Genomic DNA, 12,500 nt, shown 5'->3' on the forward strand with positions numbered 1-12,500 from the left:
AACTTGCTCACAAGAGCCGAGAAACAAACCGATGCATCACGTAGACAAGATCGTACCGAATGTTAACACAATCCAAAAGGAAATAATCTTAGATGAATATCGATTCTGATTATTGATTTTTCTTTCGCGATATTGATAGAAGACATCTGAATGAATTTCGAATTAATTCCGAAATCAAAAAAATATTTTCAATAAATTTTTTTTCTAGAGTACCTCGGTCTTTTCTATTTTTTTTCCAAGTTTCGTACGTCAATCAACATACATCCCAGAAAAAATCATCTCTCTAACTATCCTGGTTCAAAAGTTGTATCGGAACTTTTCACGTCGAAAAAGAACATAGGCGAAAAAGGACGTGAACATTATTCCTTATAAAAATCAAACCCGACCATGGATTTTGATTCTGATTGTTGATTATCGCTATTAGAACACATTAGGAGGCAACCAAATCAAATTTGAGAAAATTCCACAATCAGAAAATTTTTTCCAAAAAAAAAAAAAAAATTCGAGAACACCTCGGTCATGGCAAGTTATTTCCCACAATCCATTCCCCAATCAACGTACATCCCAGAAAAAATCATCTCTCTAACTATCCTAGTTCAAAAGTTGTATCGGAACATTTTCACGTCGAAAATATATCTCTAAGTCCAGACCGATGCACCACGTAATCTCGGGCAGACCGATGCACAACGTAAATGACGATCGGGACCGGGGCGATCGGTCGTATCTGACACCGCCGGCTCGGTTCTAACATCGTCAATGAGTCGGGGTTGTAAAAAAGGACGTGAACATTTTTCCTTATAAAAATCAAACCCGACCATGGATTTTGATTCTGATTGTTGATTATCGCTACTAGAACATATAAGGAGGCAACCAAATCAAATTTGAGAAAATTCCACGATCAGAAAATTTTTTTCGAAAAAAAAAAAAAATCGTAATCACCTCGGTCATGGCGAGTTATTTTCCGTATTTCATTCCACAATCAACGTACAACATAGAAGAAATCATCTCTCTAACTATCCTGGTTCAAAAGTTGTATCGGAACATTTCACGTCGTAATATCTCGCCAAGTCCAGACCTCGGCGATAGGTAGTATCTGACACCGTCCGCTCGGGACTGACATCGACTTGGACTCGGGCTGATGATGGGGAGGCGTTTAAGGACGTGAACATTTTTCCTTATAAAAATTAAAGTCGACAATGAATATTGATTCTGATTACTGATTTACGCTTTAAAAACACATTAGAAGGCAACCAAATCGAATTTGAGGAAATTCCACGATCAGAAAATTTTTTTCGAAAAAAAAAAAAATCCGAAAAATATTTTTCGATTCCGATTACTGATTTACTCTTTTAGAACACATTAGGAGGCAACCAAATCAAATTTGAGAAAATTCCACAATCAGAAAATTTTTTTCGAAAAAAAAAAAAATTCGAGGACACCTCGGTCATGGCAAGTTATTTCCCACAATCCATTCCCCGATCCACGTACATCCCAGAAAAAATCATCTCTCTAACTATCCTGGTTCAAAAGTTGTATCGGAACATTTTCACGTCGAAAATATATCTCTAAGTCCAAACCGATGCACCACGTAAACTAGGGCAGACCGATGCACCACGTAATATCGGGCAGACCGATGCAGAACGTAAACTCGATCATACCGATGCTTCACGTAATCTCGATCTTACCGATGCACCACGTAAACAAGGGCAGACCGATGCAGAACGTAAAGTAGATCTTACCGATGCACCACGTAATCTCGATCTTACCGATGCACCACGTAATCTCGATCTTACCGATGCACCACGTGAACTGGATCTTACCGATGCAGAACGTGAATTGGATCTTACCGATGCAGAACGTGAATTGGATCTTACCGATGCACCACGTAAACTCGATCATACCGATGCACCACGTAATCTCGGGCAGACCGATGCACAACGTAAATGACGATCGGGACCGGGGCGATCGGTCGTATCTGACACCGCCGGCTCGGTTCTAACATCGTCAATGAGTCGGGGTTGTAAAAAAGGACGTGAACATTTTTCCTTATAAAAATCAAACCCGACCATGGATTTTGATTCTGATTGTTGATTATCGCTACTAGAACATATAAGGAGGCAACCAAATCAAATTTGAGAAAATTCCACGATCAGAAAATTTTTTTCGAAAAAAAAAAAAAATCGTAATCACCTCGGTCATGGCGAGTTATTTTCCGTATTTCATTCCACAATCAACGTACAACATAGAAGAAATCATCTCTCTAACTATCCTGGTTCAAAAGTTGTATCGGAACATTTCACGTCGTAATATCTCGCCAAGTCCAGACCTCGGCGATAGGTAGTATCTGACACCGTCCGCTCGGGACTGACATCGACTTGGACTCGGGCTGATGATGGGGAGGCGTTTAAGGACGTGAACATTTTTCCTTATAAAAATTAAAGTCGACAATGAATATTGATTCTGATTACTGATTTACGCTTTAAAAACACATTAGAAGGCAACCAAATCGAATTTGAGGAAATTCCACGATCAGAAAATTTTTTTCGAAAAAAAAAAAAATCCGAAAAATATTTTTCGATTCCGATTACTGATTTACTCTTTTAGAACACATTAGGAGGCAACCAAATCAAATTTGAGAAAATTCCACAATCAGAAAATTTTTTTCGAAAAAAAAAAAAATTCGAGGACACCTCGGTCATGGCAAGTTATTTCCCACAATCCATTCCCCGATCCACGTACATCCCAGAAAAAATCATCTCTCTAACTATCCTGGTTCAAAAGTTGTATCGGAACATTTTCACGTCGAAAATATATCTCTAAGTCCAAACCGATGCACCACGTAAACTAGGGCAGACCGATGCACCACGTAATATCGGGCAGACCGATGCAGAACGTAAACTCGATCATACCGATGCTTCACGTAATCTCGATCTTACCGATGCACCACGTAAACAAGGGCAGACCGATGCAGAACGTAAAGTAGATCTTACCGATGCACCACGTAATCTCGATCTTACCGATGCACCACGTAATCTCCATCTTACCGATGCACCACGTGAACTGGATCTTACCGATGCACCACGTAATCTCAATCTTACCGATGCACCACGTGAACTGGATCTTACCGATGCAGAACGTGAATTGGATCTTACCGATGCACCACGTAAACTCGATCTTACCGATGCACCACGTAATCTCGATCTTACCGATGCACCACGTGAACTGGATCTTACCGATGCAGAACGTGAATTGGATCTTACCGATGCACCACGTAAACTCGATCTTACCGATGCACCACGTAATCTCAATCTTACCGATGCACCACGTGAACTGGATCTTACCGATGCAGAACGTGAATTGGATCTTACCGATGCACCACGTAAACTCGATCTTACCGATGCACCACGTAATCTCAATCTTACCGATGCACCACGTGAACTGGATCTTGCCGATGCAGAACGTGAATTGGATCTTACCGATGCACCACGTAAACTCGATCTTACCGATGCACCACGTAATCTCGATCTTACCGATGCACCACGTGAACTGGATCTTACCGATGCAGAACGTGAATTGGATCTTACCGATGCACCACGTAAACTCGATCTTACCGATGCACCACGTAATCTCAATCTTACCGATGCATCACGTAATCTCGATCTTACCGATGCAGAACGTAAACTCGATCATACCGATGCACCACGTTATCTCGGCAGACCGATGCAGAACGTAAAAAAAAAGCTTACAGCACGCGGTGTTCCCAAGCGGTCACCCATCCAAGTACTAACCGCGCCCGACGCTGCTTGGCTTCAGTGTTCAATTTCAATTTCAATTTCAAATGGTCTTTATTTGTCTTTGTGATAGTTACAGATATGTGCCTATATAGGCCATGTTAATCAACAATAAGGGTTTATATACAGTTCCTACCAGATAATTCTGGTATTATCAGTTACATTTCATATACATATAATAAAAAATTTTTAAGTAATTTCAGGGTGTTTGGGAATTTTTGTTTGATATCGTATATTTATTTATTTTATTATAATAGGGGATTTTCAGGAAAAATTTAGGAATAAAAAACCTGATATAAGTAATTTGGGGGGGGGGGGGGGGTGGGTTGGGGATATATATACAGTTATGTACAGTTTTATCATTTACAAATTTTTATATACAATTTTATATACATGTCTGGGAAGGGGTTCCCGTTATGCTAAACGGCGATTCTCAATTCAGCTAACGGCCGCCATTTGCTAGTCGTGGCCAGTCCCCATTTCTCGTAGCACCGTTCGTGTCGCTGTTGGGTCTAGTACCCGTAGGACCGATTGGTTGTTACGATAACAGGGCGATGGATACGCCATTCGCATTGGCTGCCGCTACCTTTCGTTGTGATTCGTCGTCAAGACATATTTTTCAAAATGTCGGTATGTGACATGGCCGGTCTTGGAAGATGGCGGTTTTCATAGGGGTTTTTGGGTGTTTGGGGTGGGTTTTTAGGGAGGTTTAAGGAATATGGGAAGGAATTGGTACGGGAGGGGGTGAGGGGATGCGTGGAGTCGCGTTTTCGTAATTTGTCTTGTCAGTGCGTTGGATTTACACTGGAATTCGTAGAAATCGCTAGATACTTTGTTTAGGTACTCGCGGATGGTTGGAATATCCGCGAGTTCATGTAGTTTGGATATCCTAGTGTAATACGGCTTGCTCAAGGCCAATCTTAGGATTTTGTTTTGAAGGTTTTGAATGGGCCTTATTGGAAAGGGCCTAAGGTGACAAAATGCCGGCGCAGCGTATGTGACTACTGGCCGGATGTATGTTTTGTAAATGAGCAATTTGTTTTTTTCATTCAGCATACTTTTACTGCACAATAGAGGATGCAGTATCTTTTTGATGGCGTATCCTTTATGGATTTGTGCTTTGATATGGCGGTGGAAATTTAGCCTTTCGTCCAATTCAATGCCCAGGTACTTAACGGAGCTTTTTGGAACAATTTCCGTATTATTGATTTTTAATTTGTCTAAGATTACTTTTTCATTCCGTCTTCTGCTAAACACGATCTGCTCTGCTTTGGTCTCATTCAGTTTTATTTTCCATCTGTCGAAGTAATTGATAAGTACTTCGAGATGGTTTTTCAGCTCGCGATTGGCGTCTTCAGCGCTGGATGAGTGGGCATATATGGCCGTGTCATCCGCGAAGAGGGCGATTTTTGTTTTGTTATGTTTCGGGATATCCTGGACGTAGATATTGAATAATCTAGGTCCAAGGACTGATCCCTGCACAATTCCTGCTTTTATATTTTTGGGCGCGGATGTTTCATTCCCTACGCGTACTATGAATTTTCTGTTATTGAGATATGAGTAAATGGTCTTTATGAGGAATTTCGGGAATTTAAGTTTTATTAATTTGTAGGTCAGCCCCTCTATCCAAACTTTGTCGAACGCCTTTTCGATGTCGAGGAGGAGCATGACCGTGTGGTTTTTATTATTGAAACTATTTATTACGTCAACTACGATTCGGCAGATTTGCTGTGTCGAGCTGTGTTTTTCCTTGAAGCCAAATTGATGGTCATCGCGAATTTTATTGTTTTTCATAACTTGTTTTATTTTTCCTAACAGGATTTTCTCGGTCAGCTTGCTGAGGTTAGACAGTAGACTGATCGGACGGTAGTTGCCGGGAGAAGTTGTGACTTTCCCGGCTTTGGGGATAGGGGTTACTACTGCTGTTTTCCAACAGCTAGGCCAGTGTTGAAATTTGAATACAGCGTTTATGATGTAGTTCAGTTGAACTATGGCCTTTCTGGATAGGTTCCGGATCAGTCTATTGTCCACTTCGTCCTTTCCTGGCGCTTTGTTTAGTGGAAGCTTTTTAATTTCGTCCCGTATTTCCGATGGATTTGTTAATAGGTGATTTTCGGGTTTTACGAAGCGGTTCGAATTTATAAAGTCTTCCACTCTTTTCCGTATGTCTGCTTGTTCTGGACTATCGGTCTGGGATATGTGGTGAGCGGTTTCGAAGTTTTCCGCAAGTACGTCCGCTTTTTCTTTATCGGTGATGTAATTCGCGGAATTTTGGACCAAGATGGGAACTTGGGAGAATTTTTGAATACTGGATTTGACTGTTTTCCAGAGATCTTTGTTATTAGAATTTAGCCTGGAGATTTTCTGTTCCCATCTTTCGTTCTGGAAAATTTTTATGTGGTTTCGGATTTCGCGGGTGTATGAGTTTAAGAGTGTTTTATCGACTTGTCTTTGGTGGGATTGCCACCTTTTTCTGATTTTATTCCTGAACTTGATCAAGTCGATAATATGGGCTGGTAGTTTTTCTGCTACTTCAGCTCTCGGTTTTTTGGAAATTGTTTTATCGCGGGCGTACTTGAGGGCCTTCGTAAACTTTTCAATTTCCCGTTCGATGTCGGAAGCAGTTTCGATTTTATTGTTGATAGTTATTTTACTATCTAATATTGTACGAAATTTTGCCCAATCAGCGTTCGAATAGTCGTACACTAATTTTGTTGGGTTTCTTTCGCTGCTATAATTGACCGAGAAGATCACTGGATTATGATCGGACCCTAATTGACAACTCGCGTCCGGGATACTATTCAAGTTAATATTCTTAGTGAGTATTAAATCGATAGTACTCGGAGCTTTTCCATTGTCTGGAAAATGAGTGTGTCCGTTAGGGATGTTCAAAATTACGTCATCATTAGCTTCAAGGAAACTGAATAGACGATTTCCATTGGTGTTTCTGCAGTTGCAGTTCCATTCTTCGTGTTTAGCATTTAGATCGCCTAGAACTATTACTTTATTTTTCCTAGAAAATAGGAATCTTAGGCAGTTGGTACTGAATTTGCGACTGGGGCTATTATACACCGCCGTTATGATTAAGTTGCCATCAATCTGGACGCTAGCGTTCTCTATTGTGCAGTTGATGGTAGGCAAAATGGTGGATGCGATAATGTTCTTTACTAGTATAGCGATTCCACCGAATCCAGAGTTGTCTTGTCTGTCTTGCCTATATGTCTGGTATCCTTTAATGAAAAATTTGTGGTTGTTTTTCAGTTTTGTCTCGTTGATAGTCAGTATGTCTATTTGGTTGTAATTTAGAAAATTGGAGATCTCCAGGAATTTTTGGGAGACTCCATTCGCGTTCCAAGTCGCGATTTTTAATGACTTAGTCATTTAAATTGAGGAAGAATTCCAGTATGACGTACTTTCTTTCGGCGGGGCTTGCATTTTGCAGCTGCTGGTTGAGTCTTTTGACGTCTGTTAGTAGTTGTCGTATGTCCACGTATTGATTAAGTCTGTTGAACTCGCTTTTCAGCTCGTAAAACGCGTTTTGGAAGTTATTTGTGTTGTTTGTGTCATGAGTTTTGTTTGTTGGGGGGGAAGTTGGGGTTTTGGGGGTGGTTTGGGGGTTGGCCATGCCACTTACCGGTTTTTGTTTGGCCTCTTGGGCCTTTCTCCTTGCTTCCCAGACATTCACGGCCGGGATTGGAGCTTCGCGGTAAACTTTGGGGGCGGCAGGGGCGGCGGTTTTGGCGTTCCTCGCCCTGCGGTTGCAGATGTTCACGTAAATCGCGCACTCGGTACTGTTTGCGGGGTGACTCCCGAAACAGTTCGCGCACTTTGCCGGCGTATTCATTGATTTTGGGCACTCGCGAGTCGCGTGATTTTCCGCGCACTTGAGGCAGTTTGGGGTCCTATGGCAGTTGGCCGTGGCATGTCCCCACATCTGGCAGTTGTGACATTGGATTACTTCCCTTTTTGTGAAGTATTTGTTCCACCGAACGGCTGTATAATTAATAACGCGGACTTCCTTCTGTATTTTCCGGAGCGTTATCGTATTTCCGGTGACGACCATGTACGCCGGTGATTTCGTTGCTTTTAGTTTGTGGATTTCCACAACCGGAATTCCTAGTTCCTGGAGTTCAGTTTTAATCTCTTCCAGGTCTGGATCAGAATCCAGTCCCCTCAGCGTAAAAGCATGAGTTTTTTCTTCCCTCGGGGTGTAAGTGTGGTATTTCACGTCGTTTTCATCAAAATATTTTTCAAGCTTCTTTCTGTCTTCTACCGTCTCGGTGTAGACGGTGGAGTTCATGGCACTGTATTTAATATAAAATTTGCCATTTATAACTTTCGTTATGTCGGCCACCGTTTTGTTATGTTTTTTGAAAACGCCGTTGACCACTATTGGCGGGGGTTTCCGTTGATTTTTTCTAATTTCAACGGTTGCTGCATTGACTTCTACCTCATTTGGATTGAGGTAGTTAAATTTATTTTTGATTTCTACAGGGATTGTCTTTTTGTCCTTCCTTTTCCTGATAGATGTTGTTGGATGCGTGAAGTTTGGGTTTTCCACATCTCCAACTCGACTTCTCTTTTTTGCGACTCTCGGGGGGTCAGTTTCATTATCAGATGAATCTGAAGGGAGTTTCATTTCCTGGTCGTCCATCATTTTAATAAGGTTCTGATAAAATTTTTGAAATTCCTTTCAAAAAGGAATTCAAAAGCGGTCGGTTTCACGCGAAACTCGGCCGTTTCAGGGCCTTTCGGACCCGAGCAGGTAAAATTTCGTCACTCACTCAGTCTATTCTTGGCTCTGGAATGCGGCTTGGCGCCGTCTGGTCTAACACAACGGTCACTTTCACAGGTCAGTTTTAACGTTCACAAATTCCACAACTATCTCTACGGAGCGATTTTGGGTATAACCTCTCAGCTCAGTGTTCTGACGAGAACTGGCAATTTCAGCGTGGTATGGCCGTAAACAACAAATATAGCGATATTTTCTATGATATCTCACTTTTTGGGAGCGGAAAGGACGTGAACGTTTTTCCTTATAAAAAATGAAATAACTTTTGGATATTAATTCTGATTGTTGATTTAAGTTTTAAGAACACATTAGGACATATCTCAATGAAATTTGAGGGATTTCCGAAATCGAAAAATATTTTTCGAAAAAAAAAAAAAATCCCAGAAGACCTCGGTCATCTCAAGTTTATTTCCATATTCTATTACACAATCAACGTACATCACAAAAGGAACCATCTCTCTAACTATCACAGTTAAATTTTTGTATCGGAACATTTCACGTCGGAATATCTCGCTAAGTCCAGACCGGGGAGATCGGTCGCATTTGACACCGTCCGCTCCGGTCTAACATCGTCTTGGAGTCGGGGTAACGATGGAGAGGCGTTTAAGGACGTGAACATTTTTCCTTATAAAAATTAAAGTCGACAATGAATATTGATTCTGATTACTGATTTACTCTTTTAGTACACATTAGAAGGCAACGCAATCAGATTTGAGGAAATTTCAAGATCAGAAAATTTTTTTCAAAAAAAAAAAAAATTCAAGAACACCTGGGTCATGGCAAGTTATTTCCCACAATCCATTCCACAATCAACGTACAACATAGAAGAAATCATCTCTCTAACTATCCTGGTTCAAAAGTTGTATCGGAACATTTCACGTCGAAATACCTCGCCAAGTCCAGACCGGGGCGATAGGTAGTATCTGACACCGTCCGCTCGGGACTGACATCGACTTGGACTCGGGCTAATGATGGGGAGGCGTTTAAGGACGTGAACATTTTTCCTTATAAAAATTAAAGTCGACAATGAATATTGATTCTGATTACTGATTTACGCTTTAAAAACACATTAGAAGGCAACCAAATCAAATTTGAGGAAATTCCAAAATCAGAAAATTTTTTTTCAAAAAAAAAAAAATCCGAAAAATATTTTTCGATTCTGATTACTGATTTACTCTTTTAGAACACATTAGAAGGCAACGAAATCAAATTTGAGTGAAATCCAAAATCAGAAAATATTTTTCGAAAAAAAAAAAAAATTCGAGAACACCTCGGTCATGGCAAGTTATTTTCCACAATCCATTCCCCAATCAACGTACATCCCAGAAAAAATCATCTCTCTAACTATCCTGGTTCAAAAGTTGTATCGGAACATTTTCACGTCGAAAATATATCTCAGAGTCCAGACCGATGCAGAACGTAAACTCGATCATACCGATGCTTCACGTAATCTCGATCTTACCGATGCACAACGTAAACTAGATCACACCGATGCAGAACGTAAACTCGATCATACCGATGCACCACGTAAACTCAGGCAGACCGATGCAGAACGTGAACTCGATCTTACCGATGCACCACGTAATCTCGATCTTACCGATGCACCACGTAAACTCGGGCAGACCGATGCAGAACGTGAACTCGATCTTACCGATGCACCACGTAAACTAGGGCTGACCGATGCATCACGTAAACGACGATCGAGAGGCGCGAAAGGACGTGAACGTTTTTCATTATAAAAATTGAAATAAATGATAAATAATGATTCTGATTGTTGGTTATCATTTTTAATAAGCATTAGGAGGCAACCAAATGAAATTTGAGGAAATTCCGATAATAGAAAATTTTTTCGAAAAAAAAAAAAAATTCATGAAATCCTCGGTCATCGCAAAATATTTACCATATTCTGTTCGATAATCAACGTATATTTAAGAAGGAATCATATCTGTATCTATCTTGGTTCAAATTTTGTATCGGAACATTTTGACCAAAGTCCGAGCTTCGGCCGAAACAGACACCGCTGACCTGGCCTATCGATCGACCGAGAGTCGGGGATAGAGCGTAAGTGTTGTCTGGAGGGGAACCCTGTGCTCTCCTGACATATATAGGGAAGGTGGTCGCGTTGGGCGATGCAGAACGTTTGGATCGGGAATTATATTTTTGGTTCAGCTATTGGAATATGGTTTATTGTTGGTATATATTGGCGAAATAACGTTCTTACTGACTGGGGATATTCATAAAAATGAGTCCGGAGATTTTCAGATCGAAGTCCGAGTGATCCGACTTGGAAGGCGTGTTGGGTGGGTCGAGATGGCTTAGATCGATCAGACGAGGCGGGCTAAGTGTTGACGTCATGCATCGGTCCATTTTCAGATTGAGTCCGAGTAATCCGACTTTGAAAGAGTGTTGGGTGCGTCGAGACTGTTTAGATAGATCGGACGAGGCGGACTAGGTGTTAACGACATGCATCGGTATATTTTCTGATCGGAGTCCGAAGAAATCGGCCCTAGTAGGCGCAGCGGACGGTCGAGACGGCCTCGGTGGGTCGGATCGATCGGGAAAAGTTTGCTAAATCGTGTCTGGAGGGGAACCTTGGGTTCTCCTGACATATATAGGGGATAAGGTTTGGGTGAACGATTCTTCACGTAAAAGTTGAGTAATTTATTTTTCGATAAGCTTTTGGATATTGATGAGAAGTATATGTATATCTTCGATTAAAAGAATTCTTACCGTCTCGATGTATATTATATTAGATATATAAGAAATAGTTAACGTGATGCATCGGCCGATTTCCGGATCGGAGTTCGAGAGATGCGACTTTCGATGCGCGATGGGTGGTTCGAGACGGCCTAGATCGATCGGACGAGGCGGACTAGGTGTTAACGACATGCATCGGCGGATTTTCTGATCGGAGTCCGAAGAAATCAGCTCTAGTAGGCGCGGCGAACGGTCGAAACGGCCTCGATCGATCGGACGAGGCGGACTAGGTGTTAACGACATGCATCGGCGGATTTTCTGATCGGAGTCCGAAGAAATCAGCTCTAGTAGGCGCGGCGAACGGTCGAAACGGCCTCGGTGGGTCGGATCGATCGGGAAAAGTTTGCTAAATCGTGTCTGGAGGGGAATCCGGGGTTCTCCTGACATATATAGAAGGGGTGGAGAATGGGTCCTGTCCTAGACTGTTTGGAGTTCTTTTTAGGATGATATTCAGTTGGTAAGTGGTAGACCCGAATCCGACCTCGGCGTTTGGGTACTGGCAAGGTGTGTTGGTTTCGGCTTTCGCATCTTGGGTCGCTTTCGTCAACCTCATGCAGCGAGGTCGCGGTCCGCTTCGTCTCTTTGTAGTCGAATGGCCTTTAAGCGACCAACCTTAAAATCGTGATCCTCTGCCCGTTGCGGGTTATGTTCACAAAAAATTTGCAACCACTCAATTCGTTCCGAGCGACAAATATTGTTGAATCTCGAATCACCGTGTCGTTATATTCACATGTATAGCGAAGGGTCGAGATGGAATGTGTATAAGAAATTAGTTGATAGCCGGGGGTTCGTATTATATATGGACGCCTTGGCGAGGGATTGTTTCTAGAAACTTTCTCATTTTTGATCGGTGTTTTGTCCGAGATGATGATGATGTATATATAGCTTGAGTCTCATGCTGACTGGGGGCTGTTACGTCGTTTCGTCGAGGACTTGCACTTACTGATGTGCGGCGCTAGTCGAAGTCAATCGACATGGCTAGTGCCACATGACGAGAGGCGAACGGGTTTGGCCATACCGGCAATCTCGTGGACCGATCGTATAAGCACGCAGTTCCCTGGTTGATCCTGCCAGTAGTCATATGCTTGTCTCAAAGATTAAGCCATGCATGTCTCAGTACAAGCCAAATTAAGGTGAAACCGCGAAAGGCTCATTAAATC

The 12,500-nt window shown here is 41.9% G+C and overlaps 1 non-coding gene across 1 annotated transcript in view; it reads left to right on the forward strand.

Moving 5' to 3' along the window:
• Positions 1-12,394: 12,394 nt before the first annotated feature.
• Positions 12,395-12,500, forward strand: part of LOC123687429 — a 1,906-nt gene continuing 1,800 nt past the window's right edge. The window contains exon 1 of the ribosomal RNA XR_006749155.1: positions 12,395-12,500. This exon is cut by the window's right edge and continues 1,800 nt beyond it. This is a non-coding gene — a ribosomal RNA (small subunit ribosomal RNA).

Source organism: Harmonia axyridis, chromosome X (genome assembly GCF_914767665.1).
Source record: "Harmonia axyridis chromosome X, icHarAxyr1.1, whole genome shotgun sequence".
Classification (NCBI taxonomy): domain Eukaryota; kingdom Metazoa; phylum Arthropoda; class Insecta; order Coleoptera; family Coccinellidae; genus Harmonia; species Harmonia axyridis.